Source organism: Saccopteryx leptura, chromosome X, assembly GCF_036850995.1.
Source record: "Saccopteryx leptura isolate mSacLep1 chromosome X, mSacLep1_pri_phased_curated, whole genome shotgun sequence".
Lineage (NCBI taxonomy): Eukaryota > Metazoa > Chordata > Mammalia > Chiroptera > Emballonuridae > Saccopteryx > Saccopteryx leptura.
Window position 1 is genome coordinate 104,670,224 of NC_089516.1, and position 13,321 is coordinate 104,683,544.

Sequence of the window (13,321 nt, forward strand, 5' to 3'; positions counted from 1 at the left end):
TCTTAATGTTTTTGGAAAGGTCAGTTCCTGATTTGCTCCTGCCAATAGAATATCTTATGATGTATTACGGGATTGACGTTCTGTTGAATGGGCAGCAAGCTGTCAATCAACCTCTTTGGAGAAGAAGCAGGAATGTTAAGAAGCCCTCAAAAAAAGTACAACAGAAATAATATTTTTTCAAAAGAACAGATATCAGTGTTTGTTGTTCATTGTCATTTCTATACAATATGTTTATTTGGTAGAGGAGAGAGGAAACAAGAGGACACAAATATAAGGTGATGGAAAATAATTTGACTTTGGGTGATGGGCACACATCACAATCAATAGTTCAAATGCTATAGAAATATTTACATGAAGCCTATATGTTCTTATTAATCAATGTCACTCCACTAAATTTAATTTTCTAAATAAAATTAAAAAACAAATGTAAAACATAATGTTAAAATGTTAATTAATATTTTTTAAGGAATATATTCAGAATTGGAAACTTTCTAAGTTCATTTTTAAAATTTTTCAATTACAGGTCACATACAAATTATACTAGTTTAAGGTGGACACCCTGGTGATTATACATTATATAACTTACTAAGTGATCATCCCAATGTATCTCAGACCCATCTGACACTACACAAAGTTATTAGAATATTATTGTCTCTATTCTCTACCCCCATCACTCTTCTATAACAAATAATTCAGATTTCCTAATCCCTTCACCTTTTCACTCATCCCCCTAAGGCCCCTCCCATTTGGCAACTACCAAAATGTTCTCAGTATCTATGAGTTTGTTTCTATTCTGCTTGTTTATTTATTCTGTTTTTTAAAATATTCAATTGTTGATAGATATATATTTATTGCCATTTTATTGTTTATATTTTTTATCCTTACTTTTCCTTCTTAAAGAAGACCCTTGAGCATTTCATGTAATACTGATTTGGTGGTGATGAACTCCTTTACATTTTTCTTGACTGGGAAGTTCTTTATCTGACCTTTGATTCTAAATGATAGCGCTAGGTAGAATAATCTTGGTTATAGGTCTTTACTTTTAGCACTTTTAGTATTTCTTGCCACTCCCTTCTGGCCTGCAACATGTCTGTTGAGAAATAAGCTGACAGCTTAATGGGAGCTCCCTTATGGGTACTTTTCTCTTCTTGCTCTGAAGGTTCTATCTTTGTCTTTAACCTTTTGCATTTTAATTTTGATTTTTCTTGATGTGGGCCTCTTTGGGTTGATCTTGTTTAGGACTCTCTGTGCTTCTTGGACTTGTATGTCTACTTCCTTCACTTAGTTAGGAAATTTTTCTGTAATTATGTTTTATGTAAGTTTTTAATTTCTTGCTCTCTCTTCTCCTTCCCACAACCCTGTGATATGAAGGTTGGTTGGTATACTTGAATTTGTCCTAGAGGCTCCTTATACTATCTTCACTTTTCTTGGATTTTTTTTTCTCTTCTGATTGGGTGTTCTTTGCTTACTTTTATTCCAAATTGTTGATTTGATTCCTGGATTCACCTACACAGTAGATCAACAGTAGATTCCTTGCAAATTATTCTTCATTTCAGTTAGTATATCCTTCATTTCTGAATGGTATATTTTTATGGTTTCTATGTTCTTTTTCATGCTATTGAAGTTCTTACAAGTTCCTTTAAGTTCTCATGAAGTTCCTTGAGCATCCTTATAACCATTATTTTGAGCTCTGTTTTTGGTAGTTTGCTTGCATGCATGTTATTTATTTATTTTATTGGAGATGTTTTCTGTTCTTTCATTTGACACCTCTTTTTTTTTTCAGTCTTTAAATACTTTTATTGGAAGGCCATGCATTGCCTTCATTCATTGTATTTCAAATCACTGTACATGTACTTTTGTGAAAACACTGCCTGCATTTTCTAATACAAAAATAACCTAAAATTTGTTTCAAAAATGTAGAGAAATATCCAACTTAATAGCGAAAAAATGCTCCATATTTACTGCTGCACTGCAGTCATTTCTACATTTCCCATGTTTCTTAAAGAACTATCTTGTCTGATAGTACACAATATAAAGATCAATTATAAAAAAAAACAGACTTTGCATATACTTCTAGAGTCTTATTGAGAATATCTTGTTGGCATTGAATAACCAATCATAGGTACAGCTATAGTAGCAGGCTATGCATATGCCTGTTGGTTCATAACATTGTGCATATTTGGAATATTAGTTGCATATTGCTGAGTGCTATCATTACCATTCTGGTAAGTTCCTGTTGGATTACAAATACTAAAACTTGTCTGCATACCAACAGACACAAAATTACTTCCAAAGCTCCCATTGGTATAATTTATAACACTGTAAACACCATTCTGGGTTTTGCCCCATAATCTCTCTTAAGCAGACTACAATGACCTCTATCATGTTTTTTTTTTTTCTCTAAAGGTATTCAATCCACCCCTTTTCCCATAGAGTATCTGTCTCAACAGTCATTCTTCATGCCTCATCTACCCCTAGAATGACCTGAACCTCTGTCTTCAAACAACTGAAACAATTTGGGGTTAATTGCTGGATTAGCTTCAGGAAACACATAGAGAAGGTCATTCACTTGCTTTATGCTATTAAGTGTAAAAAAAGTGTACATTGTGCCTGTTTTGGTACTGTCAGAAATTCTTTCAATTCAATAAATATAATCCTCTAGGAATTAGGGTAGTCATAATTGATAATGAATTTCACATCTACATCTCGCCCTCTGGATCATGTGTAGCGATCAGAATAGGAGCTTTTCCATTTTGAATTTTGAATTCATTTCAAGCCCAGTCATGTTCCTGTTGACTCTTATCACCATGGATACCATGGCAGGCCACCTCTCTTACTTCATTTTTCTAGTAAGTTCATCACATCTTCTTTTGGTTTCAACAGAGACCTCATTCATTTCCATCAGTCTCAAGGAAAGTAGCTCAGGCTTATCTCATCACCCTCCCTCCACAACTACTGCCTCCACTAGGCCTCACTGTAGCCAATGCCATGTCATCACCCTCCTTCCACAACTATTGCCTCCACTAGGCCTCACTGTAGCCAATGCCACTTCCAGCAACTTGTCACACCCGATTATTTCCACTTCATTCCCAGCCAACTGCATTCACTGATCTCATATCGGGCTATTCCAGTGACTGTGACCATGGCCAGGATCAAGGGTTTGGTGAACCTCAATTTGGAGGAAGTAGGGAAGGGCTTCTATCAGGGAAGAAGTTTGGAAACCCTAGGGATAAACTAGTTAAAAAGAAGTGGAATCTTGATGAACTGCCTAAATTTGAGAAGGATTTTTATCAAAAACACCCTGATTTGGCTAGGCACACAGCACAAGAGGTAGAGACACACAAAAGAAGCAGAGAAATTACAGTTATAGGTCAAACCTGCCTAAAGCCAGTTCTAAATTTTTATGAAGCAAACATCCTTGCAAATATCTAGGATGTGATTGCAAGACAGAAGTTTACTGAACCCACTGCTATTCAAGCTGAGGGATGGCCAATTGCTCTAAGGTGGATTTTATATGGTTAGAGTAGCACAGACTAGATCTGGGAAAACGTCTTATTTGCTGCCTGCCATTGTTCGCATCAATCATCAACCATTCTTAGATAGCAGTGATAGGCCTATTTGCTTGGTGCTGGTACCTACTCAGGAACTATCCCAATAAGTGCAGCAAGTCACTGCTGAATACTGTAAGGCATGTCAATTGAAATCTACTTGCATCTATAGTGGTGCTCCCAAGGGAGCATCATGTGATTTGGAGAGAGATGTAGAAATATGTATTGCAACATCTGGAAGACTGATTGACATTTTAGAGTGTAGGAAAACAAATCTGAGAAAAACCACCTCCCTAGTCCTTGATGCAGCAGATAGAATGTTTGATATGGATTTCGAACCCCAAATAAGCAACATTGTGGATCAAATAAGACCTGATAGGCAAACCCTAACGTGGAGCGCAACTTGACCAAAAGAAGTAAGACAGCTTGATGAAGATTTCCTGAAAGACTATATTCATATAAACATTGGTATACTGAAACTGAATGCAAACACAACATTCTTCAGATTGTATATGTGTGTCATGATGTAGAAAGGGATGAAAAACGTACTCTTCTGACAGAAGAGATCATGAGTGAGGAGAATAAAACCACTGTCTCTGTAAGGACCTGTTGTTTTGTTTCCACACTTTGGCTGAGTACCTATGTTCGTTTCTATGTATTAGGTAGACCTGCTACATGTCTAGGATTTGATAGAGTGGCCTTCGCTAGTAAGTGTCCTGTGAGGCCCAGTGGCACAGCCTCCCCAGTCACCCAAGCTAGGCACTTCAGTTGTACCCCTATGTTGACTTTGTGTGCTATCCTGTTGTAGTTGAGCTTTGATTGCTATTGTCATCACTGGGAGGGATTGATTTCCCCAGGCTTATGGGCTATGATGACTGGTTGTGAACACAGCAATAGAGTTGCTGTGCAGGAACTAATCCTATGACTCTAGCAAGAAATACTTGCTTCAGGGGCGCTTTGGTGCTCACTGTGTCTGCCCTGAATGTGTCATTCATAGAGGTGGTAGGGATGTAATCTGGCATGGTCTGAAGCTTTCCTCTGGGTATTCTGGCTCTAAGGCCTCCCAGAAGGTTAAAAGGAAGTCATTGCCTGTGCCCTGCTTGGTGGCATCCAGCATGAGCTACAGAGCAATCTGTAAATGGCTGCTACTTGGCCTGAGGTTGGAGTGCCCAGGAAAAGCCAAGCTCCAGTCCAAGATGCCATTAGTACTGGGCTTGTGGATACTTAGCAAGAAGTATGGAGTGCACAGAGGAAATAAGCTATTTAGTTGATAGATTTTAGGAGAGGCAAAGCATGAGGCAAAAGAATATTTGTATGGAAAAGACACTGGTACTGGCTTAGGTGGGCCAGCAATTTGGGCTGGGTGGGACCTCAAGGAATTACCAGAGCAGAGAGAAGAATGTATGCCAGATTAATTGAAACTCAGATATAGCACCCCCATTCTACTTCTGGGAGAGTGTCTCAGAAAAAGAACAATGGTATCTGACATCATTTCTGTCTAGGTGAAAGATACCTCTATAGCTCTTGCTCTGATGACAGACAATTCATTTCCTGACTCTATCTCCCTGGTTTCTTTCAAGTTGTTGCCCCAGCAGTTGAGCTCAGAGAGAGTGAGTCCAAGTAATTCTGTGTATGTACCTTTTAAGAGAAACTGCATAGGACTCCAGCAGCCCTCTATCTCTCTCAACCACAATTTCTGCTGGTTTTTACAACCAGAAGTTATGGAGACTTTTCTTCCTGGCTCTGGAACCCTGGGACGGGTGACCTGCTATGGGGCTGGGACCTCTCACTCTGTAGAAGACTCTTCCCATTGCTATTTTATTTGATCTTATAATCATTTAAATATCTAATCTTTTTTTCTCAACATAGATTGATAAAAGAACATGCCTTGTACATTTCATTATTTAAAGCCAAATGCAGGACTTAACATCTATCTTTCGTATTTGATCTTCCTGATTTCAAAAAGTATTGGTTACACTCTTTATGGACACAATGATATAGTCAAACTTAAGTAATAAATAACAAATGCAGTTTTACCTTTATTGCTGATGATATTTTGTAAGGTTCCATGAGTTAATAAGGGAAAAAGAAAACTCTAGTTGCTGCAGTGGCATTAGTGCTTGAAGTCCAGTGGACATCGCCTCAGAAATGAGTGACTGCTACTTTGACACGTGTTTCAACATGACAGGACTCAACTGTTCTGTCTCTACTTCCACTTCTCCTATAGTTTCTATATAGCTCCAACTTCCCCTTTGTTTTAACATTTAGACATCAGGGTCTTTATAGTTTAGCTAATCATCATACAATATGCAGAATCTTTATTAGTTAATATTATAATCTGAGCTTCCCACAGATTGATGTCCATTTCATAGAGCATTGCCATTGTTTCAGACATCAGTATGAGTTCAAACCACCTGTGGCTTAGTGTTACAGACCCATGAAACAACGTATTCTACAGGGAAATACTCAGAAAATAGCTGCGGGACTGGCAGCTTTCAATACTTTGATATATTTTTGTCTGATAAACAATGCCTCACATAGCCTGACCAGGTGGTGATGCAGTGAATAGAGTATCGGCCTAGCACACTGAGGATCCAGGTTTTAAATGCCAAGGTTGCTGGCTTAAGCATGGGCTCATCCAGCTGGAGTGCAGGCTCACCAACTTGAGCATGGGGTCACTGACTTGAGTGAATAGACATGACCCCATGGTTGCTGGCTTGAGCCCAAAGGTTGCTGGCTTGAAGCCCAGTGTCCTTGGCTTGAGCTTAAGGTCACTGGCTTGAGCAAGGGGTCACTGGCTCAGCTGGAACCCCCCAGTCAAGGCACATATGAGAAAGCAATCAATGAACATCTAAGGTGCCACAATGAAGAATTGATGCTTCTCATTTCTCTCCCTTCCTGTCTGTCTGTCCCTGTCTCTGTCTCATTCTCACTGTCTCTTTATCACTAAAAAAAATGTCTCACATATAAAACTTGAAATCCTTTTGAATTTTAATTGATCTCTATTTTTCTTTTTATTAATTTAGAACCATCAAAGCTAATTTAATCATAAGAGGAAATTTATGGGAAGATTATAAAATTATCTCACAAAGAATCAATGATAGGAAATAAATATTGACCTTGTGAGAGACTTTCCAAAACTAGAAGGCTAGCAGATACCATATCTTCCCTTTACTCTCTTTCTGGGGTCACATATTCTCAGATATGATTTTAGTTGCTCTCTCTCACTTCTTTTCTCTCTCTCTTTCCATATCTGTCTCCCTCTCCATTTCCTTCTCCCCTGACTAGCTACACTTATACCTAGACTTTAATAATTGTCTGAAAATAATGTATTTAGCTCCCTTCCAAATTCAGCATCTGAAGCTAAATGATCCAGCTACTACAGATTACTCTGATTACTCCATTCTAGCCATAGGAGCTGTTTCTCTTGATACTGGACCTAGAGAAGAGAAGAATAGGCTGCACAGAAATCCCAGTGTACACCAAATAAAATTTTCCCTTTTCATATAAGAGAGATTTTCTTGGCAAGCTACTTCATCATAACAGAGATACAAATAGGAAACAAACACATGATACAATTATCAACATCACTGGTAATTAGAGAAATGCAAATTAAACCCACAAACTCACACCTGCTGAGTGGAGGAGAAAAGTGATAGCAAGGATTTCAAGCAACTAGAACTGAATGCAAAATTAAAGTCACTTTGGAAAGTACTTTGATACTTTGTGATAAAGTTAAATATATATTTATCATATGTCTCAGCTATCCCACTTCCAATGAAGATGAAGACATGTATCCTCATGAAAACTTATATATTATATATATAATATATAGCAACTTAATTCATAATCTCAAAAACCTAGAAATAACCCAAAATATGCATTAACTAATAACTGGATAAGCAATGCATAGTTCACCTATAAAAAATACTATTTCACAATAAAAAACAAAAACCTAGTGAAATAAGCAATTACATCAATCAATCTCAAAATCATTATAAATGAAAGAAGCCAAACTCAAGTCGACTATATATCATATACAATTCCATTTTGATGATGTTCTAAATAAAAGCAAAACTGCAGGGATGGGAAATAGATCAGTGGGTGTTAGCGGCTTGAGGTGGACTTGTAGGGGACTGACTACAAACATACAAAAGAGAGTCTTTTAAAGTGATGTATATGTACAATATCTTGATTGTTTTTATGGTTATTTGACACGTTCATTTTCAAAATTCACAAAACTGTACATCTAAAAAGGCTGAATTTTATGCTACGTAAATTACGCCTTGATGAACTTTATTTAAGCAATTATTTTTCTTGACAAGGAAGGCAGAGCAAAGCAAAAATACAGTGGTTGGTATTTGTGCAGCTTAACAGAATGTCAGTTTATCTAATGCTATTAGGCAAAGAAATTGAAATCAGGCTTTAAAATTTCAGTTGTGATCTCTCTGCTTGCCTTAAAGATATAGACAGCCCTCTCAATACCCAAACTTAGGACCTCCAACACAAACCTATCTCTGTTCATTCAGCAAGGACTTCTTAAGTACATACTAGAAATATCATGAGTACTCAATTGTTCACTAAATTGAATTTGGACAAAGCCTGCAACTCTTCTCTTTTCTATCTCTTCTAATGCTGACCTTGTACATATCGACCTTTCCATTCACTCTCAGCCACCCACTCTTTCTTTCATTTTTTTTCTCCTATGAAAAGAAAATAGAAATGGTCCTACTTTAAAGAAACAGAGAGTTAGAGAAATAACAAATGAAAGGATTTCCCCCCGTACTTCATTTACCTAATAAGATTAAGGTGATTGATGGAATTTTTTGTTCAAATATGTTTTCATGTTTAATAGTATCATATTTACCAATAGTGATAAATATTTTTTTTTACTGTCTGTGGAATCCCATACGAACAACATTGCCCTAACTTCTATAATCAAGCACCACTAATACATTTTCTGTTTGTAATGTTTGCTTTATTTTTAATACCTACTAGTATGGTAGATAGTGTGCATTAGGATGTATTTACCTTTTAAAAAATTTTTGTTTCTCTTCCTTCAAATTTGCAGTTCCAAAATGTATAATAAATTGAAACAGCTCTTTTAAATAATACCTTCCTTTGGAAAATCAATACTATATGTTCAAGAGGTATTTTAAAAATCCATTAAAATGCTATTAGGTGAACATTTTTATGTTTATGGACTAAAACAACATTTGTTTATTTTCTGCTCCCTGCACTGGTATTTAGCAGTGTTGAGCTTGATGGTATTCAATTTATTTACATTTGAAACTCCATTATTATAAAAAAGGTTTAGCAATATTTTAAGGAAGAGAAAAATAAGAAGCAAATAATGTAATTTATTGATGCTATTTTGTTGACAATAAACTACTCATGTCTTTTGATATAGTTTCTTCTAGGAGACAAAACATGGATGTTTGAAAACAAGCAGAGGTCTTTTATACTGAGGACAGAATTGTGACTAAGTAAAAGATAACTAATAAAATAATGAAATACAATGTAGAATTCAAATAAAAAGTTTATTATTTAGCTATCAGCTATGCTTTTATTAACATTACTAAAAACTCATTGATAAATACTGATTTTAAAAATAATACATTTTCATAAATGAGGTAGAATTTCCATATAATTTCATAAGAAAATAAATTACTTTTTTTATAAATAAATTTTTATTAATATTAATGGGGTGACATCAATAAATCAGGGGAAATATATTGAAAGAAAACATGTCCAGGATATCTTGTCATTCAATTATGTTGCATACCCATCACCCAAAGTCAGATTGTCCTCCATCACCCTCTATCTAGGTTTCTTTGTGCTTCTCCCCCTCCCCTCCCCCTCTCCCTTCTTCCCTCCCGCACCCCCCTCCCCAGCACCCCCGGTAACCACTACACACTTGTTCATGACTCTTAGTCTCATTTTTATGTCCCACCAATGTATGGAATCATGTAGTTCTTGGTTTTTTCTGATTTACTTATTTCACTCTGTATAATGTTATCAAGATCTCACCATTTTGTTGTAAATAATCCAATGTCATCATTTCTTATGGCTGAGTAGTATTCCATAGTGTTTATGTGCCACATCTTCTTTATCCAGTATTCTATTGAAGGGCTTTTTGGTTGTTTCCATGTCTTGGCCACTGTGAACAATGCTGCAATGAACATGGGGCTACATGTGTCTTTACATACTAATGTTTCTGAGTTTTTGGTGTATATACCCAGTAGAGGGATTGCTGGGTCATAAGGTAGTTCTATTTTCAGTTTTTTGAGGAACCACCATACTTTCTTCCATAATGGTTGTACTACTTTACATTCCCACCAACAGTGAATGAGGGTTCCTTTTTCTCCACAGCCTCTCCAACATTTGCTATTACCTGTCTTGTTGATAATAGCTAATCTAACAGGTGTGAGGTGGTAGCTCATTGTAGTTTTGATTTGCATTTCTCTAATAACTAATGAAGATGAGCATCTTTTCATATATCTGTTGGCCATTTGTATTTCTTCCTAGGAGAAGTGTCTGTTCATGTGCTCTTCCCATTTTTTTATTGGATTGTTTGTTTGTTTGTTCTTGAGTTTTATGAGTTCTTTGTATATTTTGGATATTAGGCCCTTATCTGAGCTGTTGTTTGAAAATATCATTTCCCATTTAGTTGTCTATCTGTTTATTTTGTTGTCAGTTTCTCTTGCTGAGCAAAAACTTTTTATTCTGATGTAGTCCCATTTATTTATCTTTGTTTTCACTTCTCTTGCCTTTGGAGTCAAATTCATAAAATGTTCTTTAAATCCCAGGTCCATGAGTTTAGAACCTATGTCTTCTTCAATATACTTTATTGTTTCAGGTCTTATATTTAGGTCTTTGATGCATTTTGAATTAATTATAGTTCAAGGGGACAAGGTGTAGTTGAGTTTCATTCTTTTTCATGTGGCTTTCCAGTTTTCCCAGCACCATTTGTGAAGAGGCTTTCTTTTCTCCATTGTGTGTTGTTGGCCCCTTTATCAAAAATTTGACCATATATATGTGGTTTTGTTTCTGGACTTTCTATTCTGTTCCATTGGTCTGAGTGTTTATTTTTCTGCCAATACCATGCTGTTTTGATTGTCGTGGCCCTATAATACAGATTGAAGTCAGGTATTGTAATGCTCCAAGCTTCATTCTTTTTCCTCAGGATTGCTTTGGCTACTCGCGGTTTTTTATAGTTCCATATAAATATGATGATTTTTGTTCCATTTCTTTAAAAAAATGTCATAAGAATTTTCATGGGAATTGCATTAAATTTATAAATTTCTTTGGGTAATATGGCCATTTTGATTATATTCATTCTTCCTATCCATGAACAAGGAATATTTTTCCATCTCATTGTATCTTTTTTGATCTCCTTTAACAATGCTTTGTAGTTTTCATTATATAGGTCCTTTACATTCTTTTTTTTTTTTTTTTTTTTTTTTTTTTTTTTACAGAGACAGAGTGAGTCAGAGAGAGGGATAGACAGGGTCAGACAGACAGGAACGGAGAGAGATGAGAAGCATCAATCATTAGTTTTTCATTGTGCGTTGCAACACCTTAGTTGTTCATTGATTGCTTTCTCATACGTGCCTTGACCACGGGCCTTCAGCAGACCAAGCAACCCCTTGCTGGAGCCAGCAACCTTGGGTTCAAGCTGGTGGGCTTTTGCTCAAATCAGATGAGCCTGCGCTCAAGCTGGTGACCTTGGGGTCTCGAACCTGGGTCCTCTGCATCCCAGTCCAACGCTCTATCCACTGCGCCACCGCAGGGTCAGTCATCTTTACATTCTTTATTATGTTTATTCGTAGGTATTTTTGTTGTTGTTGCGATTGTGAAGGGAATTATTTTTTTTAGTTCATTTTCTAATATTTCATTGTTTGCATATAGAAAAGCTATGGACTTTTGTATGTTAATTTTGTATCCTGTGACCTTACTGTATTGGTTTATTGTTTCTACTAATCCTTTTGTGGAGTCTTTGGGGTTCTTGATGTATAGGATCATATCATCTGCAAAAAGTGATACCTTTACTTCTTCTTTTCCGATATGGATGCCTTTTATTTCTTTCTCTTGTCTGATTGCTCTGGCCAGAACTTCTAGCACTACGTTAAATAAGAGTGGAGAGAGGACAACCCTGTCTTGTTCCTGATTTAAGGTGAAAAGTCCTCAGTTTTATGCCATTTAATATGATGTTAGCTGATGGTTTATCATATATGGCCTTTATCATGTTGAGATATTTTCCTTCTATACCCATTTTGATGAGTGTCTTAAACATACAATAGTGTTGTATTTTATTGAATGCCTTTTCTGCATCTATCGTTAAGATCTTGTGGTTTTTGTTCTTTGTTTTGTTGATATGGTGTATTATGTTAAATGTTTTACGTATGTTGAACCATTCTTGAGATTCTGGGATGAATCCCGCTTGATCATGATGTATTATTTTTTTAATATGTTGTTGTATTCGATTTGCTAGTATTTTGTTTAGTATTTTAGTATTGGTATTCATTAGAGATATTGGTCTGTAGTTTTCTTTTTTTGTGCTGTCCTTGCCAGGTTTTGGTATGAGGGATATGTTGGCCTCATAAAATATGTTTGGAAGTATTGCTTCTTCGTCAATATTTTGGAAGACTTTAAGTAGAATAGGAACCAATTGTCTTTGAATGTTTGACAGAATTCACTAGTATAACCATCTGGGCCTGGACTTTATTTTTGGGGAGGTTTTTAATAGTTTGTTCTATTTCCTCCCTGCTAATTGCTCTGTTTAGGCTTTCTGCTCCTTCATGACTCAGTCTAGGAAGGTTGTATTGTTCTAGGAATTTATCCATTTTGTCTAGATTGTTGAATTTGGTGGCATATAGTTTTTTGTAATTTTCTACAATAATTCTTCATATATCTATGAAATCTGTGGTGATTTCTCCCCTTTCATTTTGGATTTTGTTTATATGAGTCCTTTCTCTTTTTTCCTTGGTGAGTCTTGCCAAGGGTTTGTCAATTTTGTTGATCTTTTCAAAGAACCAGCTCCTTGTTTTATTAATTTTTTTATGGTTTTCTGTTCTCTATTCCATTTATTTCTGCTCTGATTTTTATTATTTCCTTTCTTTGGCTGGTTTTGGGTTGTCTTTGTTCTTCTTTTTCTAGTTCTTTAAGGTGAGAACTTAAGTGGTTCACTTAGGCTCTCTCTTGTTTGTTCATATAGGTCTGAAGTGATATGAACTTCCCTCTTATTGCTGCTTTTGCTTCATCCCAGAGATTCTGATATATCGTATTGTTATTTTCATTAGTCTGTATATATCTTTTGATCTCTGCACTTATTTCTTTTTTGACCCATTCATTTTATAAAGGTATGTTGTTTAGTTTCCACATTTTTGTGGGGTTTTTCCCCTCTTTTTTGCAGTTGAATTCTAGTTTCAAAGCTTTATGATCAGAAAATATGCTTGGTAAAATTTAATTTTTTTCTGAATTTGCTGATGTTATTTTTGTGGCCCAACATATGGTCAATTCTTGAGAATGTTCCATGTACACTAGAGAAAAAATTTATACTCTGTTGCTTTGGGATGAAGTGTCCTGTAGATGTCTATCATATCCAGGTGCTCTAGTGTCTTGTTTAAGGCCAATATATCTTCATTGATTTTCTGTTTGGATGAGTGATCTAGAGCCATCAGCGGTGTATTGAGATTTTTAAGTATGATTGTATTTTTCTCAGTTTTTGTTTTTAAGTCAATCAGTAGCTGTCTTATATATTTTGGTGCTCC

At 35.9% G+C, this 13,321-nt stretch overlaps 1 pseudogene; it reads left to right on the top strand.

The window, feature by feature from the left end:
• Window positions 1-3,042: 3,042 nt before the first annotated feature.
• LOC136386444 (probable ATP-dependent RNA helicase DDX5 pseudogene) overlaps window positions 3,043-13,321 on the top strand; it is a 93,320-nt pseudogene continuing 83,041 nt past the window's right edge.